The sequence below is a fragment of the Phocoena sinus genome, chromosome X (assembly GCF_008692025.1).
Source record: "Phocoena sinus isolate mPhoSin1 chromosome X, mPhoSin1.pri, whole genome shotgun sequence".
Taxonomy (NCBI): Eukaryota; Metazoa; Chordata; class Mammalia; order Artiodactyla; family Phocoenidae; genus Phocoena; species Phocoena sinus.
Window position 1 is genome coordinate 131,321,718 of NC_045784.1, and position 22,722 is coordinate 131,344,439.

The 22,722-nt window shown below is 38.2% G+C and overlaps 1 protein-coding gene across 3 annotated transcripts in view; it reads right to left on the reverse strand.

The window, feature by feature from the left end:
* The window catches only part of TMLHE (trimethyllysine hydroxylase, epsilon), a 68,950-nt gene extending 59,955 nt beyond the window's left edge, over positions 1–8,995 (reverse strand). For 2 of the 3 annotated variants that reach the window (XM_032620148.1, XM_032620147.1), the window contains exon 1: positions 8,837–8,995. The gene's annotated coding sequence lies outside the window, so the exon portion shown is untranslated. The remainder of the gene's footprint in view (positions 1–8,836) is intronic. The other variant, XM_032620149.1, reaches the window with a different exon arrangement.
* Between the last annotated feature and the right edge of the window lie 13,727 nt (positions 8,996–22,722).

Below are 22,722 nucleotides of genomic sequence, written 5' to 3' on the forward strand. Positions count from 1 at the left end.
TTGTTTACTTGTTAGTTATACATTCTTTTACTGTTTTTTTAAAAACAGTTATTCTAGGGATTATAACACATATCTTTGATTTTTTAAAATTATAATGCAAATTAAAGAATTTATATTAACTCTATCTTCCTTCTTCAACTGCTGTTATTTTAATTATACACACACACAAACACACACACATACATCCCACAGGGCCATTCAGATCTACCCACATATTTAACCTCTCCATTGCATCCATTTTATATCTCCAAGCTTTCATTTGGGATCATTTTACTTCAGCTTAAAGATCCTAAATATTTCCTTTGGTGTTTGGTGGAAGGTTCCGTAAGTTGGGACCATCTAAAAGCATCTGTCTTACTTTCATTTTGAAGGCTATTTTCATTGGATATAGAATTTTTGATTGGCAGTTAGTTTCTCCAGCATTTTGAAGATATTGTTCCATTATGTTCACATTGTTTCTGTTGAGAAGTTAAAGCCAATCTAATTGCTACTCCTTGTAAGGTAATACATCTTTTTTCTCTAACTGCTTTTAAGATTGTTTCTTTTTCTTTATTTTTCATCAGTCTTTATTAAAATACATCTAGATGAGGTTTTCTTTATTCTGCTCTGAGTTATAGCACTTTTTAAATCTGTGACTTCATGCATGATTAGGTTATGTATATGGCACAACTGACATTAAGAAAGGGACATGATCTTTGGTTGGTCTGACCTAATCCAGCAATCCCTTAAAAGGGACAGGGATCTTTCTGGTGAAAGAGACTTGAAGCAGCAGAGGAATCTGCTGTCAAAGAGATTCTCTATTGGCTTTGAAGATGGAGAGGACTATGTGGCAGATATGCAGCAAGGAAACAGCAACCTCAGTCCTACAGCCACATGGAACTGAATTCAGCCAACAATCTGAATGAGGGTGGATGTGAATTCTTAGCCAAAGCCTCCAGAAAAGAATACAGCCTACCCAACACACCAATTTCAGCCTTTAATACACTGACCAGAGAACCCAGTAATGCCATGCCTGGTCTTCTGACATACAGAACTATGAGATAATAAATGGATGTTTGTTTAAGTACTAAGTTTGTGGTAACTTGGTATGCAGCAATAGCAAAATAACACAATACTTTGTTACTTTTGGAAAACTCTTAGTTATCAACTCTTCAAATATTGTTTCTGTACCATTCTCTCTCTCCTCTCCTAGGACTCCTATTACAAATATATCAGATATTTACATGTACTAGGTGCCAGGCATTGTTATAAGTGCCGACACACTGCATTATATCTCTATTTGCTACCATCCCAGTCCAGGCCCACCATTATTTCTCACTCAAAGACTGCAAAAGCCTCCCAACTGATCTATCCATACACACATTTGCCCTCCCTTCAAATCATTTTGCACACTGTAGGAATAGTGAATTAAAAATATATATTAGTATGTCATTCTTTTTGAATGGATCCCTAGGGCCTTCAGGGTAAAGTCCAATTTACTTATCATGTTATGTAATGCCTCCCATTACCTGATCCTGAGCTACCTCTCAGCCTCACTTCCTGTTATTTACCTCCTTGTACTTCATTGTTTATAGCTTCCCAGACCCACTATACTTTCCTAATTCTGAGAAACTCATGTTCATGCTTTTTGTTCCCTCAAACTGGAAGCCGTTCCTACTCTGTCTTTTATACATCTTTCAAGAATCAGTGGAGATATCATCTAAGAATTCTTCCTTAAAGTCACAGAATGAACTAGTAGCTTTCTTTTGTTCTCTCATTATAGTCTGTTTATGCCTCTGTTTTCCTTCTCAATATATTTTGTTGAAATTATATGTTTTTATGTCTTTCCCACCAGTAATACTTGGACACATCTCAATGTGAAGACCTCTGGGTCATTCATTTTTGTACCCTAACATCTAGCATGGTTCCTAGTACTTAGGAGAATTTCATAAATGTTTGTGGACATTGGATTGAATTACTTTTCTCCTAGCTTCATAACCTCTTTAAATCTGGTAAGATGTCTGCTCTAAATCTTCAGTCAAGTAAGTTATAAAAATATTGATGATGTCAAGCCAAAGGTAGGGTTTGCAACAGGCCATCTAAAACTCTTCCTTTGCTTATGGTCTGCTATCAGCACTCTTTTAGTATGGTAATTTAACTAATTAATACATAATTGTATTAATTATATAACCCATCAACATGGATTCATAATTCTTGTTCACAAGGGTGTCATAAAAGACTTGTTAAAATCTTGCTGAAGTTTCATTCATTCATTCATTCAACGTACATGTTATATCTGTCTTATTTCCATAAACATCTCTAATAATCAGAAATAAAAATTAGATTTGTGTGGAACGTCTTTGTTTGTTGATAACACTGTGTAATTTTCTAAGTACTCACTTACTTGAAAATCTGTTCTAGAAGCTAACCCAGGACATATTTAGCTTATTGATTAGTAGACTGAAAACTCTTCTTCCCTTTCCTTTGTTAGAAGTGGTAATATACTTATATAAATCCAGTGTTAAAATACCTGTCCTTATTCTCCTTAATTCTTTTGATCATTGAGAACAGTTTAACAATATCAAGTTATAACTTATCCATCCCAGGACACATGTACTTTTTCTTTCTGAGAACGTAGTTAAAATTGTTCTTGCTGTCTTTGCAAATATGTATTTATACAAGCCTGAGGTAATTTGGGGGCTTATCCTTCCAAATACTAATCCTTTAGGCAAGTGCCACCTGTTATATTCATCCTTCTTTTCCATCTTTTATATATTATTCTTAAAAAAATAGCAACTATTAGGTCATTGTAAAACTTCCCTTGCAACCCCATAGCTTCCCTCATTTCTCCTTTAGTAGAATAATTTGCTGTTTCATAGTCAAAATGATGTTTTTGAGAGCTTCCCAACCTTTAGAGTCTAAAGCCATCTTAATGTAAATTAAAGTCCAACAAGTATCAATCATAATAATAGAAACTTTTGGAGAACAGCCATAGCTAGAAATTCTAGTCAGAATAAGCAATTACATAATAGGTCAATCTGAATCTTTTCATGGTTATTACTAAGGAAGAAGCATTACCCCCTAAAAGGCTTAAAGCCAAGAGTCCATTTAGCTCCTGTCAATTTTTCCTTCCAAATGTCTCTCAGATTTGTCCTTCTCTTTCCATTCCTATAGGTGCCTTCATCACCTCATACCTGGACTACTGCCATAGACTAGAGGTTTCCTTGCCTCCATTCCATCCATATTCCAATCCATTTTCCATACTATTGCCAGATTAATCTTCTTAAAACACTTTCATCATGTCACTCTCCTGCCTGAGACCTAGCTCAAATGTCACCTTTGTAAAATCTTCCTAACTCCCCTAGGAAGAGTTAGTAGCTGCCTACCCAGTGTTTTCACAGCTCTTTGTGCATACCCTTATTAGTGCACTTACAATATATATAAAAATTGCCTGTTTAATTATTTTTCTCTTCCCATTTGCTGAAAGCTCCTTGAGGGAAGACAGAAGGATTGAGTCATCTCTTTACAATGGCTTCACATAATTGGCCCCATCTACTTGCCCACTGCCTCAGGGCCTTCACATATGTTGTTTCCTTTGCCTACCATATTCTCCCTCTCATTCGTCCTGCACAATTCATTTAACAAATATTTATTCGGTGTCAACTATGTGCCAGGAACTATTTTAGGCACTTGGAATTTATCAGTGAACAAAACAGACAAAAATGTCTGCTTTCATGGAGCTTATCCTCTAGCGGAAGGAGGTAGACAAAGATAAACATAATAAATGAGTAAATTATATAGTATATTAGAAGGCAATAAAAGCTATATGGCAGGATAAAGGGATGTGCTGGAGGTAGTAGGACATTTAAACAGGGTGATCAGGGTAGACATTATTGAGCAAAATGACATTTGAACAAAAAGGGAATTATTCATGAAGATATCTGATGTAAAGTAGGCCAATACGAAAGCTCTAAGCTAAGATTATCTGTCATATCTGTGTCTGTGTTTAACTAGTGCAATAATATATTGGATTACATGAGTTAAAAGAATGCTCCTTTACATCAGGGCCTCAAAATTAAATGTCCACAGGGGCTAGGCAAGTAACATAAATAGGTAAAGTATAAGAGACAATAGGGGATTGTGGTGAGAGCAGTGAACTGAAGAATGCCTGATCCGTCCAAAAATCTTAGCCACTACTCAGCTCTAGCTAATTATTGCCAGACAGTCCAAATGCTGCCAGATTTGAGAGGAGCCAGAAATGCATATTATATAAGAAATCCCCCAATTTGTAATGTTGACAACTGAATTAGTTCGGGTCCTCTGAGAAGGAGATGCCATGACAGGAAGAGATGTACAAGTGGTTTATCAGGGGAAACATATGTGAAAGAAAATGGAGACAGAGTCTGAAAAGACTGGGACAGCTGTTGGGCCATGATGTAGGTCTAATCCCTGTGGAGGAGGGTAAATGCAAATCAAAACCACAAAGAGATACCACCTCACATCTGTCATAATGGCTATTATTAAAAACACAACAAATAACAAGTGCTGGTTACGATGTGGAGAAAAGGGAACACTTGTGCACTGCTGGTGGGAATGTAAATTGGTGCAGTCACTCTGGAAAACAGTATGGAGGTTCCTTTAAAAATTAAAAATAGAACTATCATATGATCTAGCAATTTCACTTCTGGGTATATACCCTAAAAAGCGAAAGTACTAATTTGAAAAGATATGTGCACCCCTGTGTTCAATGCAGCATTGCTTACAATAGCCAAGATATGTAAGCAACCTAAGTGTTCACTGATAGATGAATGCATAAAGAGATGTGGTATACACACATACATACACACACACACACACACAGGAATAATGTTCAGGCATAAAAAAAGAATGAAATCTTGCCTTTTTCAACAACATGGATGGACCTAGAGGTTATTATGCTGAGTGAAATAAGTCAAACAGAGAAAGAGAAATACCACGTGATTTCAGTTCTATGTGGAATCTAAAAAGCAAAACAAATGAGTAAACCTAACAAAACAGAAACAGGCTCATAGACACAGAGAACAAACTGGTGGTTGCCAGAGGGGAGAGAGGTAAGGGCGGATGAGAGAAACAGGTAGGAGAGATTAAGAGGTACAAACTTCTAGCTACAAAATAAATGAATTGTGTGGATTTAATGTACACATAGGGAATATAGTAAGTAACATTAAAATATCTTTGTATGGTGATAGGTGGTAACTAGATTTATCATGGTGATCATTTTGTAATGTATAGAAATATCAAATCACCATACTGTACACCTGGAAGTAACATAGTGTTGTAGGTCAATTATACTTCAATTAAAAAAAAAGTCATAATGGATTAGACATAAATGTAAGATAAAACTATAAAACTTACAGAAGAAAATATAGGAGAAAATCTTCATGACCTTGGATTAAGCAAAGTGTTCTTAACCAAAAAGTAGAATTTACAAAAGAAAAATGATAAATTGAACTTAATAAAAATTCAAAACCTTTGTCTTTCAAAAGACACAATTAGAAAATGAAAAGATAAGTCACAGACTGGAAAAAATATTTTCAAATCATATACCTGATAAAGGATTTGTATCTTAAATATATAAAGAATTCTTACATCTCAATAATAGGAAGGGAAAAAACCTTATTGAAAAATGGGCAAAATATTTAATAGACTCTTCTCCAAAGAACATATACAAATGGACAAGAAACAGATGAAAAGATGTTCAATATCATTACGATTAGGGAAATGCAAATCAAATTCCAAATGAGATATTACTTCACACCCACAAGGGCAGCTATAAATTTTTTAAAAGGAAAAATAACAAACATTGGTGAGGATGTGGAGAAATTAGAACTTTTATACACTGCTGGTGGTGCATGTAAATGTAATCAATATAAAATGGTGCAGCCCCTTTGGAAAATACTGTGGCAAAAGATTAGACATACAGTTACTATATAAGCCAGCACTTCCACTCCTAGGTACCTACCCAAGAGAATTGAAAACATATGTGCATCCAAAATCTTGTGCGTAAATGTCCATACCAGCCTTATTCACAATAGCCAAAAGGTGAAAATAACCCAAATGTCCATAAACAAAAGGTGGTATATACATATATTATATACCATTATTCGGCCATCAAAAGTAACGAAGTACTGATTCACACTACAACGTGGATGAAACTTGAAAACGTCACACTAAGTAAAAGAAGCAAGTCACAAAAGACTGCATACTGCATGATTCCATTTATATGAAATGTCCAGAATAGGCAAATCCATAGAGACAAGAAGCAGATTAGTGGTTCCCAGGGGCTAGGGTGGTAATGGGGACTAAGTGCACATGGGCAAGAGAGAGGTGACATTGAGGTGATGGAAATATCTAATATTGGATTATAGTGATGGTTGCACCACTCGATAGATTTACTAAAAATCCTTGAATGTACACGTAAAATGAGTCAAATTTATGGCGTGTAAATTATGTCTCGATACAAAATTTTAAAAACACTTTGGGAAGTAGAGAAAATAAAGTTTGTGTCAGTTGACACAACTTATTAGGGGTCATACAGAGCTCGTTGGGCTGTTGTATGTTGTTGATGTTGTAGTTGTTGCCATGGTTATGGTGGTTTTCCCATGAGGGCTGAGGGTCAAGCAGGGATTTGGGTCTTCTACAATAAAAATTTTAAAAATTAACAGAAAAAGAATGTTGCTGGGTTGAAATTCTGAGTAGCAGTGAGGGCAAAGAGAAGTGGATGGGTTTAAAAAAATATTCAGGATGCAGAAGTGACAAGGTTTTGTACTGATTAGATACTGGGAATGGGGAAGAGTGAGGATGCCTCAGACTTAACATGCTTCAAGTTGAATTCCTGTTGTCCTCTTAAACTTACCGTCCTCCCGTGCTGCTAATCTCAGTGAGTGGATCAGCACCCTGGCACAGAGTAAGCATTCATTGATTGTCTTTGGAGTGAAAGAATGAATGAACAGAGTAAAAATATGGCCAACGCATCCACCAGGTCCTGCCAAACAGTCAGTCCTATACTCACCCACAAGGTCAGCTCAGCAGATGTCTATCAGAATTCCCCTCTCACTCTACTGACCACTTGGGAAATCAACAGGTCCCACACCTTGAAGAACACTCACATTCATACCGGTGGCCACTCCTTGCCTAAACCCTGCAGCTGTGGCAGAGACCAGGTTTTGCCCAAAGCCTCTCACCCTGTAAACTCTTTACACGTGGGCAATGGCAGGTACATGTACAGCCCATATAAGCATGAGGGACGTTTGGTGTTGTCGAAAGAGGGTCACAATGGTGCCCAACTGGTGAGTCTACGTTCACTTTGGCTCCAAGCAGAAAGAGACGTTTCCCATCCGAGGGAGTTTATTAATCCAGGGCCCACCGCTCCACCCACCCCCCATCCTGGCAGGCAGAAAACACAGCTTCCAGAAACACTGCAGACAGTGAGTGATCGATTTGGATATTTTACTGCTGTTCCCAGGGTTGACAAGCAGAGATACAGAACCGCTTGTGATTCCTGATATAGATACCAAAACCAGGAAGTGATCCCTCCCAGTCCACCCTTCCCAGAAACAGAGGATGAGGTGGGAGATGCAAAAGATGCCCCCAGACTCAATCGACAAATTGAAAATTCCCTTCATCATACTGGTTATGAGATAAAGTATAACCTCTTTAAGTATCGTTATACATAAGCACATTTACCTCTCATGGTTGTGAAGATTACAGTGTTTTGCATAATATATGGTTGCCGTTATCATTATCACCAGTTCCTTAATGAGGAAGAATCAGAATGACAGCGCAACGTCCTTCCATAGTGTTTCTAATTCTTTGCCTTTATAGTTAAGTTAATGTAAAATAAAGTGTAATTTTTACTACAGTGTTTCCTGAAAGTGCAATACCAAGCTAAGAGGCAACCCTAAAAGACTGCTGTATGGGAAGGGAATATGGAAGTATTCCCACACATGGGAGCTCAAGTTTGTCTTTCAGTGCTTGAGTATATAGTTAAGTCACCAAGTCATTTATGATTAGACTTGCGTCAGGCAGTGTACTATGCTCATTCAACCCATAAGGTTTTGGACAATCATCTGTCCTCTGGTTAAAATCTTTAATGGTAAGGCATTCAGAAGAGCATTCTTGAGTTAACATTCAACCAAGGCATTGAATGAATGTTGTTTCCAGTTTTCAAGGCAGTCAGTAAAGTAAGTAAGCCTAAATAGGCTTTTCAGAGTTATTTTCAGAACAGAGAAAGAGCTGCCTTGCCTAGCTTCCCCAATGCCCTGCCCTGCTACTCCTGACTCTTGCTAGGTTTCCTGCTCAGGAGGGGCAGAGAAAGGGTAAAATCTGGGCAGAAAACATTACCAAGAAAGAAAGTCAGTGCTGCAAGCTCTTGCAGACAGCCGAGTTCCACCCTCCACTGCACTGCCCAGCAAAGTGAAGCAGGGAGAGGGTAGGGACTCGCCGAAAGCTAGACACAGTCAATGACAGACCCAGGACGGGAAAGTCCGATCGAGTTTGAGACAATGTGCTCTGGGCGTCAGTCCCAGCGCAAGGTTGCTCCAGCTCTTCCAGCTCTTCCCAAGCACTAGGCCCATCTGACCCCGCGCTGATCTCCGGGCGGGCTGTGTTTCGCGCAGCTGGCACAAACCGTGACGAGACCCTGCGGCAAGGCACAAGTGGCCTTCTCCTCTGCCAGGGTAAATAAAGGTGAGTACCAACGCCCCGAGGCCGAGCAGCCGCCTCTCACTGCGCCAGGCCTGAAAGCCAGCGGCTGGGCAAACCTACTCATCGCACCCACCCAGAACACCCCTTCGCCGATCTACAGGGCGGAACCCACCTGTGCCGGAGGTCGCGACTCCCAAATCAGCAAAGCGGGAGGAACTGCAAGCAAAGAGAACCTCGGAAGGCAGCCCTGCGCCCGCCTTTTGCTTTTTGCCCTGAAACTGTCGGCTCCGCGCTCCCCTCCCCCAGCGCGCTCGGACCCAGCGCCTAGCCTGGAGGCCCCGCCCCGCTCCTTCCGGCCATGCAGGGTGGGGGCCTCGCGCGCCTGGGACCAAGCGGGCTGCGGATCGTGCGAGAGCCTCTGATGCAACAGGGCTGAGCTGGGCCGCTCTGGTTGATTGCCTTCATTTAGCAGATTTGGAACCACAGGCGCAGACAGGAGGATAGATAGACCTATAAAAGTATGCGTGTAAAACCTAGGTCGCCTTGCTTGCCGTTTCAGGACTCCTCCCACAACGCTCCTATTTATGGTGGTTTATCGAGGGTCGCCGGAGCTTAAATTCTTCCGATATCCCTCCACCACTTTCTTGAACTTAAATCGCATACCACTCCACTGCTGGACTCCCACCAACTTACTTGAGCACCTTGAATCCAAGGTCCAGGTACAGTGTTAAGTACATTGAGTGCTAGAATGGAACGAGCCGTTAAGAATTCATATCTTATGCGCGTAAAAATTGAAGAACAGTACATATTACAAAGAAGGACAAAAAAATTCACTGAAATAGTATGTGCAATGGAAATTCAGGGCAAAGGGAAAAAATTGAGAGCAACAACACATAACAAATGTAATGTATAGACTTTCATGGGAAAGCGAGCAGTATTGTAGTTATTGGAGATTAAAATTGTTACTCAAAAGGGTAATAAAAAGGAAAGATTTGTAGAAGTCAGCATCAACAAAAGAAAAAAAAAACATTCGTACTTTTACCCTGGAATTCTTGCTGCCAGACGCTTTACCCCTATTTGTCTATTTGGAAAATTGATCCTTTTTCGTGGGTCCAATATGACAAATGTATCCAGCACAGGCCTCAAGTATACCACTTATCGTTTTGGATTATAATTTCTCTCTTTGCATGCCTGTGTCCCCCAATGAGCACGTACCTTCTTGAGAGCAGAAAATTCATATTTTTCAAATTTATATTCCAAGTCCCTAGCCCAGACCTAACAAATATTGTGTTTAGTGAATATTTGTTTAGAATTGTGTAAACCAGTGAGTAGAAAGAAAAAAGGCTATAGCTAGGATGTGAATTAATATACAGAGGAATAACTGAATAAAGTGAGATGATAGACTCAGACTGGTACTCATTCAGGCAGCAAACATTAGTGAGTGTCTACCGAACCCCAGGTGCAGTACTAAGCACTGGGTGTAAAATGGTAAAAAAAAACAAAGCAAAACAAAACAAAACAGATAGAGTTCATGCCCTTATCGAGTTTAAGAACAAATAGGAATTGGCCAAGCAACAGGAAAAGGAACATCCCAGGTGGAGGGTATGGTATGACCATACCCCACCGGTATGGTCAAAGGTCCTGTAGTAGGAAAGAACATGACAGTAGCAATTAGAGTGATAAGATTAATAAAGGTAAGGTGAAATCAACAGAAAGTACTCAGAAAGAGGCAAGAGGTTGATAGATAAAGCCTGTTTAAGAGTCGGAAAAAGAAGCCAGTTGCCTTAATAATAGTAACCAACATTTATTAAATGTGTGCTATATGCCAAATGCTGAGCTAAGTGTTTTATGACAAACACTTAAGATAAATATTACTATTATCCCTGATTTAAGGATAAGGAAACTGGGGCACAGAGAAGTTAAGCAATTTCACCAGGATCACACAGTAGTTAAGTGTCAGGGCTGAGATTCAAACCTAGGTAATCTGGCTCCAGATTGGAGGGCAAGAACTGTAATAAAAAATACAAGTAAAAACTACAAAGAATTCTTTCACAAAATATGTTCATTGTTCTCAGATATTTGGCATCTATCAGAAACAATACTAAGAGCTTCAAGAAACAGTATCCTGGACCCAAATATTAATGCTCTAGACTTAAGACTTTGGCACAGACGTTGGTTGGTATTGGCAGTGGTGGTGGTGCCTTTGGTAGGTGATACCATTAAGCAGCAATGATCTTAACATTAGGCATCAGCAGCAAGCCAGAGCACAGGAAATAGAAAATAGTTGACATGAGGGCTCTTTTCTGGAGCACATATGAAATCTTGGGCAAAGGACTTCAATTCTTTAACCCTCAATTTCCTAATTCACAAATGAGCATAATAATAGTATCTATATTACAGGTTTGTGGTGATGAAATGAGACAATATGTGTAAAGTACCTGGCCATATCTGACACACAGTAAATGCTCTATGAGTATTAGGTGCTATGATGGTGATGCATTTTAGCGACGGGAGGGGAGGCATGACCAACCAGGGAAGGTGTGGTTCAGGTACAGTTTGGGGAAGGTGATATGGCATATCAGAAAAATATTGAATAGGTAGTGAAACAAAAGTTTATTTCCTCCTCTTTGCATCAATTAAATCATTCCCCCTCTGTTATAATTGCTTACTTGTTGGTTTCCCTTATGATTTGTGTGTGTTTGTGTGAAGAAGCTAACATAGTGTCTAGGACAGAGTGGGAACTTAAAGAACATTTGTTGAATGAATGAGTTAATGTCTGAGTAAAAAGCAATAGGTATAAATGTGCTACAAAATAAGACAAGAAAAAAACCAATGATATGATCTGGGTCCTTTTATGTTTTAGCCACTCTGGCCTACCTTCCTTTATGTTACTGAAGTCACCAGGCTTGTTCCTGCTCTGATTCCAAAAATATAATCTGCTCATTTATTTGTCTCCACTTGTACTGCTAATACTTAAGGCCAAGTGTTGGCAATTTTTTTTAGAAAAAGGTCAGGCAGTAAATATTTTACGTTTGCGGGGCACATGCAGTCTGTCTGCCACTATTCAAATCCATGTTCATTGAGCAAAAGTAGTCACAGACAATATTTAGATGATGAGTGTGGATATGTTCTAATTAAACTTTATTTACGGAAATAGACAGGAGGCAGAATTAGGCCTGTGGGCTCTAATTTGACAATCCGTTCTCTAGACTAAATTACCACCATCTCTTGCATGGGCCATTGTATAAGAAAGATATGTGGGAGCCACCGTCTCTGGCCAACATCTACATCTTGGTTTTATCAGCATCTTAGTGAAACTTTCATGCTTTCTAATCCTGTTCATAACCTTAAGAGTTGTTGAAAAGTGATTCAAAGTGTGTATTGTAATTTTGAATTTTTATTCGTCAAAATGGTCTTTAAAAGAACCAACTACTAGTGATCTTTGAAAGGTTAAAAAATAAAGAAAAGAAAGAAAGAAAATGAACATTCATAATAAAAGTAACTTTTATTATGTAACTAAAAGTGACTTTAGCCAGAAAATAAATATTCTGTACACAGTGCAATGTTGAATTTGGCTGAGGCTTTGGTCTATGACAACAATTCTACTATACACTCTATACAGAAACAAATAAGTGCTAAAACTTTTCAGAAGAAATCGTCTAGGCCATGCAAAATTTCCCTCATCTACTGATGGATAAAAATTTGGTAAAACCTGACAAGTGTATTAATTTTGTATATGAGGATATGAACAGGATATGGACATTTCTGACTCTCAACAGAAATATGATTCAGCACAAATTTAGTAGCCTGTACAATGTTTACACTGAAGAGGCATTTCATTAGTTTAAATTGACAGAAACCTACCTGAAACTAACTTAAGTGAAAGAGAAATTTATGGAAAGGTAATGGGGTGTCTCACAAAATCCTAGGAGTGGAGCAATCAGAACTTGGAAAGAACAAGGTACAGTTAAGCCTCAAGAATGGTCAAAACCAAGGATTCAAATGCCATCAAGACTCTATCATTCTTTAATCTCTATTCTTCCTCATACATTTATTTGTGAGCTCTCTCCCTCTCTCTTCCTCTCTCTTTCTCTCCCTTTCTCTCCCTCTCTCCCCCTCTCTCCAAATCTCCTTTTGTTTCTTAGGTCCATGCAACAGGAAATATGGTTACTGACACCTTCCTAAATTTTCATCTTACGGCTTCAACCACTGGAGAACACTATGCCAGGTTGGATCATCTGAAAAGCAAGTTGGCATCTAGAGATTTATTGTGGGTAATGATTAGGAAGATAAAGAGGAAGAGCAGGAGTGGGCAGGGGGAGACTTCAGGCCACAACATAGGTCTGACGCTTGTTAAAGGATAGGAAATGAAGGAGGAATGGGTAGGAAGTGCCTGAGATTGCAGTGCAACTCTACGGAAGTAACAGCCAGTCCAACTGGGGAATCCAGAGCAAAGGTTGCTAATTAGATGAATCCCGTATTGGACAGAAATGGCCCTAGTATCACTCCTGCGCTCAGAAAATGGCTGGAGATGCTGGGATGGGAATGGCCTTGGATCAAATGATGCAAAAATATCCTAATAGTGTTAGAGTTGGAGGCTGTTGGGTGACTACATTCCTCACAGTAGGTTTCTTCTTGAAAGAAAATCTGCAAGGCACCTCCAGGGCTGCCACAGACACTGTGGTCCCATATCCATAAATCTGAGGGAGGGATATTCATCAGCCAAGTTTAAGTCTGGTGCCTATGCAGAACCAATCAACTGTAGCTAAGTGAGTGATGTCACATTATATTAAAGGACAGTTTTCAAGAGTGAGCAATCATCCCAGTTTGGCTAGGACTGAGAGATTCCCTGGGATGTGAGACTTTGCTAAAACGAGGATGGCTGGTTATCCCAGAGGTGCCCATCTTAATAGGGATGGGAGGGGCACTTAAGACCATCCTATAGGTTGTATACTGTATAAACCATTGCATTTTACTGCATTTTATGGAGGAAATTCTACATTATAATGCTTTTATTGGATTAGGGGAATTTATGAAAGTCTAAGAATTAATCCTTTGAAAATGCCAAAGGTGTCATACTTTATTTCATATCATGCTCAGTCTGCTGTGCATTTATACATGCTTCCTCCATCTAGAAAGCTTCTCTCACTGAAACCTCTCTCCCTTTACCCCTCATACCACCGTTAGAAATGCCTCTTGCCCATTGCTTTGCTTTCTATAAGGAAGGATTCCTCTAAATGAAGATTAAATCACGTAATGAATGCTGAGCACCTATTTAGAGCGTAGCATAAAGTGGTGGCTTGCATCAGTCACAGCTCTTAGTTGCATGCAAAAAAAGCTGAGTCTGGATGATTTCAGCAGGAAAAACGTTTAATAAACCTATACTGTGAATGGCACTAGCCTAGCACTCCTGCTGTTACAAAAAATGGTTAAACTGCATAAGACATGTAAGGAAGCTATTTACAGTTATTGTACAATACTCAGCACAGTGACTGTGATCCACAGAAAAGAAACTCACAATGTAAGCCCTCAGAGTCACGTGAGCTCTTAGCCTGTTGACAATTTCCTGACCCCAACACGGAGAGCTGGGATTCCCAGTTGAGTTTGGCAGTCTCACTGAGCTCAGGAGGCAAAGCTGTGCAGATGTTGGAATGAGCGAACATATGTCTTGGGGCTCTCAGCAAATCTTTTTTTTTTTTTTTTTTTTGCGGTACGTGGGCCTCTCACTCTTGTGGCCTCTCCCGTTGCGGAGCACAGGCTCCGGATGCGCAGGCTCAGCGGCCATGGCTCACGGGCCCAGCCGCTCCGCGGCATGTGGGATCCTCCCGGATCGGGACACGAACCCGTGTCCCCTGCATCGGCAGGCGGACTCTCAACCACTGTGCCACCGGGGAAGCCCAGCAAATCTTTAAAAAGAGTGAAAAGGTCATAGAACTTATCGTTCTTGGTTCCAAGACTTACTGTAAAGCTACACTTATCAAAACAGTGTGATACTGGAGTAAGAAATGACAAATAAATCAGTGGAAAAAATTAGAATCCAGTAATAGACCTACACATATATCGTTATTTATTTATTTTATTTTTGGTTTGTTCAATCATTCACCCATCAAAGAACATTTGGGCTGTTTTCAGTATTTTTGTATTGTGGACAAAGCTGCTATGAACATTCATGTACAGGTGTCTGTGTGCACACAAGTTTTAACTTTTCTGGACTAAATGCCTATGAGTACAATTACTGGATTATATGCTAGTTACATGTTTAATATTTTAAGAAACTACCAAACAGTTTTCCAGAGTGGCTATGCCATTTTACATTCCCACCAGCAATGTATGAGAGATCCAGTTTCTGTGCACCCTTTCCAGCATTTTGTGTTGTCAATATTTTTTATTTCAGCTGTTCTGATAGGTCTATAGTAATATTTCATTGTGGTTTTAATTTGCATTTCCCTGCTGATTAATGATGGTGAACAAATTTTCATATGCTTATCAGCTACTTGTATATCATCTTCAGTGAAATGTGTCTTCATGTATTATTTTGCCCAGTTTTTGCTTGGATTATTTCTTATGGTTGAGTTTTGAGAGATCTTTATGTATTTAAGATACTAATCCTTTGTTGGATATGTGGTTTTTTCTCTTTCTCTGTTGCTTCTCTTTTCTTTCATCCTCCTAAGTATTCCATACAGTAAAAGTTCTGAATTTTGATCAGGTCCAATTTATCAATGTTTCTTTTATTGCCTATGCTTTAGGTGTTGAGTCTAAGGACTCTTTGCCCAAACCTATATCCCAAATAACTTTCTCAGTTTTTTCTAAAAGTTTTATAGTTTTGTGTTCTGTATTTAAGTCCACAATCCATTTTGAGTGATCCTTTGTAAAGTGTGAGACTTAGGTTGAGGTTTATACTTTTGCCTCTGGATGTCCAGTTGCTCCAGGACAATTGCTTGAAAGGTTATCCTTACTCCATTGAATTGATTTTGCACCTTTGTCAAAAATTATTTGGATATATTTATTTGCGTGGGTCTATTTTTGACTTTTTTTTAAATAAATAAATTTATTTATTTATTTATTTATGGCTGCATTGGGTCTTTGTTGCTGTGCACAGGCTTTGTCTAGTTGCGGCGAGCAGGGGCTACTCTTTTATTGTGGTATGTGAGCTTCTCATTGTGGTGGCTTCTCTTGTTGTGGTGTGTGGGCTCTAGGCATGTGGGCTCAGTAGTTGTGGCTCATGGGCTCTAGAGTGCAGGCTCAGTAGTTGTGGTGCATGGGCTTAGTTGCTCCGTGGCATATGGGATCTTCCAAGACCAGGGCTTGAACCCATGTCCCCTGCATTGGCAGGCAGATTCTCAACCATTGCACCACCAGGGAAGCCCTATTTTTGACTTTTTAATTCAGTTCCATTTATCTAGGAGTCTGTCCTTCTGCCAATACCACACTGCCTTGATTACTTCAGTTACTTTTATCTAAAGTCACCAATGCCATTAAATAGGAAAGGAAGTCTCATAAACCATTGAATATTGAATAAAATGAAGCTCAAACTTTACCTCATACCACACACAAAATTTAATTTAGGATGAATCATAGACATAAACATAAATGCTAAAACTATGAAGCTGAAAGAAGAAAACATGGGACAATATCTTCATGATCTTGGTTTAGGATGATAGAAAACAGAAAAAATCATTAACTATAAAAGAAAATTGATAAATTGAACTTCACCAACATTAAAAACTTCTGTAATCAATGACATTGTTATAAACATGAAAATATAAACCATGGACTGGAAGAGAAAATAGAAAAATCATTAACCATAAAAGAAAATTGATAAATTGAACTTCATCAACATTAAAAACTTCTGCAATCAAAGACATTGTTATAAAAATGAAAATGTAAACCATGGACTGGAAGAGAAAATAGTCACAATACATATACCTTACAAAGGTTAGGTATCTAGAATACACAAAGAACTCTTTGAAAGATAAAGCACAAACAAGCCCAATTAGAAATAGACAAAAGACTTCAATGTGTACTTAACAAAAGAAGATACATGAATGGCCAATAAACACATGAAAATATGCTCAATATCATTTACTCTTTAGATGAAGAGGAAAAATCACAAAGACAAAACACTTCACACCAATACAAATATATAAAATTTAAAAGAATGATACCATCAAATGTTGGTGAGAATGTGGAGAAATTTGAATTCTCATACCTTGTTGATGGCAAAATAAACTGGCACAGTTGCTTTGGAAAATTATTTAGTAGATTCTTCTAAAGTTAAAAATACACTTTCCCTATGACTCAGTAATCCCACTTCTAGTTATTTACCTGAGAGAAATGAGAATACAAATTCATAGAGCATTTTGTACACAAATGTTTGTAGCAGCTTTATTTGTAATAACTCCAAACTGTAAACAATCCAAATGTCCATCAATAGGCAAATGTATAAACAAACTGTACATCCATAAAATGGAATACTACTCACTATAAAAAAGAAATAAATTACAAGTGACAAACATGGATCAATCTCCAAGACATTATGCCTTGCTTCTATTTTTAAATGAACTACTTATTTTGGAACAATTTTACATTTACAGAAAAACTGCAGAGTGCAGAAATTTCCCATATAACCACCGCCCAACTTCCCCTCATGTTAACATCTTACAAAGCCATGGTACATTTGTCAAAACTGAGAAAAAACTATCAATTAAATGCCAACTATTTGTATTTCAAAAAGAAACATTATGCTGAGCTAATGAAGCTAGACACAAAAGAATACATACTATGACTCAATTTATAGGGAATTCTAGAAAATACAGAACTAAGGTATGGTGATTGAAAGCAGAATAATGATTGCCTGGGGCAGAGAGAATGTGGGTTTACTGAAAAGAGGAATGAGGGAATCCTTTGGAGTGATGGTCATGTTCTATATCTTGATCGGGATGTTGGTTAACACAGTGTATACATTTGTCAAAACTCACTGACCTGTACAGTTAAGATTTGTATATTTAACTGTGTATAAATTATAATTGATAAAAATTAAGTTGGAAGAAAGGATATTTAGTAGCTGACAGAATCGCTGTAAGGCATGGAGAATCAGATAGAGAGCTAAGTTTCCAAGTTCAACAACCAAGAATTCACTGCACAACTGGTGTGATGAGGAAACCACTATTCATACCACTGCTACTTCTGCATTACTGTAGTCACTTCTATGCCGGAAACTCAATCTGGCAACTATTATGGCTGCTCACAGAGAGAGCATGAAAGAACAACTAAATTTTCTGGTCAAACTCTGTCACAATCATTATGGTCAGTTTACTTATTCTCTTTACGTGATTCTAAATAGTTTTAAACCATTGTTTTAGAAGACATATTCCATGCACGTCCTGTATTATAAATGACTTTAAATCCATTTTGGATTTACACCAAGAAATGCATAAAACAATGAAAAAGTATATTTTAGTCACCTCATCATATTAATTTTTCTCTTATTAGCTATTTCTTTCTAGTCTTACTGCTGGTGAGGCAAATCCTCTGGGCTCTGGAGTCTGACAAATCTTAGATTTTATCCTGGTCCCCTTGCATTGTCCACCCTAACCCTTATTTGCACCCACTCTACCACTCCCCCACTTCCATGAGTCTCCTTTTCCTTAAATTAAACATTCCCTGTGGTTCAACTATTTCTCATAAATTGTATCTTTGGGAGTCTGGAGGCCAAGTTCCCAAATGATGTCCTCTCCACTAAGGGAGTCAGGATGATATCAGCCAACGTCCCTTCCTTCCGGTATGGTCAAAGATCTATTTGGGCTTCACAGGGTACTACCAGTAGTGCTGGGCCTAAATTCTTCAGTATGACTGACCTCCTGGGCAAGAGACTCAGGGTCTCTGGGACTCCAGAGCCTCCCAAGGCATTCAGGGTGCTCCTCATCTATACCCCATCGTACCCCACAACAGCTATACATCTAATAGAGGGACTTCTGCAGCAGAGCTGTACAAGAGACCCCTGCACTGCTCCTACTCTGCCTATACTTTTACTACAAACTCTCAGCAGCCAAAGGCCACCCCCAAAGTACAGGCTGGGTGATAGCTGGCTTCTCCAGGGTATAGGGGCACCCCCTCCAGCTTTGAGGCAGTTTTTATTTTTAAAAAGTTTTATTAATGGAAAATTTCAAATCTATATCAAAGTAGAGAGAATGGCATAATGATCCCCATATACATATCACCCAGCCTCAACTATTCAATTCATGGCAAGTTGTGTTTCATCTAGATTATTTTGAAGCAAGTCCCTTATATTTTATCATTTCATTGGTAAATCTTTAACTTTGTAGTTATAAAAGGACTTTTAAAAATTTGACAGAACCATAATACCTTTATCACACCAAACAGTATTTCCTTAATATCATCAAATATTCAGTTGGTATCCTAATTTCCAACTGTCTCATACATGTGGTAAATGTTTTCTCTTTTTCAGTTTGTTTGACTCAGACCCCAGTAAGGTCCAGAAATTGAAACTGGTAAGTTTATTTTTTAAACCTCTTTGAATATAGATTTCTACTTTATCGCTCTGTTTTACTTTTTCTTGCCATTTGTTTGTTGAAGAAGTGTTTATCTGTAGTTTCCCAGAGTCTTAATTTTGCGGATTATTTATGGGCATGTTTTTAAATAGATTTATTGAGATATAATTCACATACCATGCAATTCACACATTTAAAGTGTACAATTCAGTCACTTTTACTATATTCACAGAATTGTGTATTTGTCATCACAATCAAGTTTAGAACATTTTCATCATGTTCCAAAGAAACCCTGCACACCTTAGCCATGATCTTCCACTGCCCCTGCCACTGGCAACCGCTAATTTACTTTCTATCTATATAGATTTTCCTGTTCTGAACATTTCATGTAAATTGAATCATACAATGTGTGTTCCTTTGTGACTGGATTCTTTCACTCAGCCTAATATTTTCAAGTTCGATTCATGTTGTAGCATGTGTCAACACTTCATTTCTTTATATGACTGAATAATAGTCTATTGCATGAATACACTACATTTTGTTTATCCATTTATCAGTTGATGGACAATTTTATTGTTTCCGCTTTTTGGCTTTTGTGAATAATGCTGCTATGGACATGTGCGTACAAGTTTTTGTGTGGAATTATGTTCTCATTTATCTAATAGTAGAGTGGCAGGGTCATATGGTAACACCGTTTAACCATTTGAGTAACTGCCAGACTGTTTTCCACAACAGCTGCAACATTTTATATTCTCACTAGCAGTGTATGAGGGTTCCAATTTGTCTGCATCTGTGCCAACGCCTGGGGTTTTTTTTAAATTGTTGTTGTTTGTTTGTCTTTAATTATAACCATCCTAGTGTTAAGTGGTATCATATTGTGGTTTGGGTTTACAGGTCCCTACGGACTAATGATTTTGAAATATTTTATGTGCTTTTGGACATTTGTATATCTTCTTTTGAGAAATTTCTATTCACATCCTTTGTCCATTTTGAAATTGGGTTATTTGTCACTTTATTATTGAGTTGTAAGAATACTTTACACATTCTGGATACAAGACCTTAGAAGGTATATGATTTGCAAAAATATTCTCCCATTCTGTGAGTAGTCTTTTCACTGTCTTTTTTTAATTTAATTTTTCTTTTATATTGGAATATAGTTGATTCACAATGTTGTATTAGTTTTAGGTGTACATAAAAGTGATTCAGTTATGTATATATCTATTCTTTTTCAGATTATTTTCCCATATAGGTATTACAGAATACTGAGTAGAGTTCCCTGTGCTATACAGTAGGCCCTTGTTGATTATCTATTTTACATATAGAAGTGTGTACATGTCAATCCCAAACTCCTAATTTATCCCTCACTGCCACATTTCTCCTTTGGTAACCATAAGTTTGTTTTCTATGTCTGTGAGTCTGTTTCTCTTTTGTAAATAAGTTCATTTGTATCATGTTTTTTTAAGATTCCACATATAAGTGATATCATATGATATTTCTCTTTCTCTGTCAGACTTCACTTAGTATGTAAGTTCTAAGTCCATCCATGTGCCTGCAAACGGCCTTATTTCATTATTTTTAATGGCTGAGTAATAGTCCACTGTATATATGTACCACATCCTCTTTATCCATGCCTCTGGCGTTGGACATTTAGGTTGCTTCCAAGTCTTGGCTATTGTAAATAGTGCTGCAATGAACATTGGGGTGCATGTATCTTTTTTTTTAATATAAATTTATTTATTTAATTTTGGCTGCGTTGGGTCTTTTTTTTTTACATCTTTATTGGCGTATAATTGCTTTACAATGGTGTGTTAGTTTCTGCTTTGTAACAAAGTGAATCAGTTATACATATACATATGTTCCCATATCTCTTCCCCGTTGCGTCTCCCTCCCTCCCACCCTCCCTATCCCACCCCTCCAGGCGGTCACAAAGCACCGAGCTGATCTCCCTGTGCTATGCGGCTGCTTCCCACTAGCTGTCTACCTTACGTTTGGTAGTTTATATATGTCCATGCCTCTTTCTTGCTTTGTCACAGCTCACCCTTCCCCCTCCCCATAACCTCAAGTCTGTTCTCCAGTAGGTCTGTGTCTTTATTCCTGTCTTACCCCTAAGTTCTTCATGACATTTTTTTCCTTAAATTCCATATATATGAGTTAGCATACAGTATTTGTCTTTCTCTTTCTGACTTACTTCACTCTGTATGACAGACTCTAGGTCTATCCACCTCATTACAAATAGCTCAATTTCGTTTCGTTTTATGGCTGAGTAATATTCCATTGTATATATGTGCCACATCTTCTTTATCCATTCATCCGATGATGGGCACTTAGGTTGTTTCCATCTCTGGGCTATTGTAAATAGAGCTGCAATGGACATTTTGGTACATGACTCTTTTTGAATTATGGTTTTCTCAGGGTATATGCCCAGCAGTGGGATTGCTCGGTTATATGGTAGTTCTATGTGTAGTTTTTTAAGGAACCTCCATACTGTTCTCCATAGTGGCTGTACCAATTCACAGTGCCACCAGCAGTGCAAGAGTGTTCCCTTTTCTCCACACCCTCTCCAGCATTTATTGTTTCTAGAGTTTTTGATGATGGCCATTCTGACCGGTTTGAGATGATATCTCATTGTAGTTTTGATTTGCATTTCTCGAATGATTAATGATGTTGAGCGTTCTTTCATGTGTCTGTTGGCAATCTGTATATCTTCTTTGGAGAAATGTCTATTTAGGTCTTCTGCCCATTTTTGGTTTGGGTTGTTTGTTTTTTTGTTATTGAGCTGTATGAGCTGCTTATAAATTTTGGAGAGTAATCCTTTGTCAGTTGCTTCATTTCCAAATATTTTCTCCAATTCTGAGGGTTGTCTTTTTGTCCTGTTTATGGTATCCTTTGCTTTGCAAAAGCTTTCTAGTTTTATTAGGTCCCATTTGTTTATTTTTGTTTTTATTTCCACTTCTCTAGGAGGTGGGTCAAAAAGGATCTTGCTGTGATTTATGTCATAGAGTGTTCTGCCTGTTTTCCTCTAAGAATTTGATAGTTTCTGGCCTTACATTTAGGTCTTTAATCTGTTTTGAGCTTATTTTTGTGTATGGTGTTAGGGAGTGTTGTAATCTCATACTTTTAAATGTACCTGTCCAGTTTTCCCAGCACCACTTATTGAAGAGGCTGTCCTCTCTCCACTGTACATTCCTGCCTCCTTTATGAAAGATAAGGTGACCATATGTGCATCGGTTTATCTCTGGGCTTTCTATCCTGTTCCATTGATCTATCTTTCGGTTTTTGTGCCAGTACCATACTGTCTTGACTACTGTAGCTTTGTAGTATAGTCTGATGTCAGGGCGCCTGATTCCTCCAGCTTCGTTTTTCGTTCTCAAGATTGCTTTGGCTATTCGGGGTCTTTTGTGTTTCCATATAAATTGTGAAATTTTTTGTTCTAGTTCTGTGAAAAATGCCATTGGTAGTTTGATAGGGGATTGCATTGAATGTGTAGATTGCTTTGGGTAGTAGAGTCATGCTCACAATGTTGATTCTTCCAATCCAAGGGCATGGT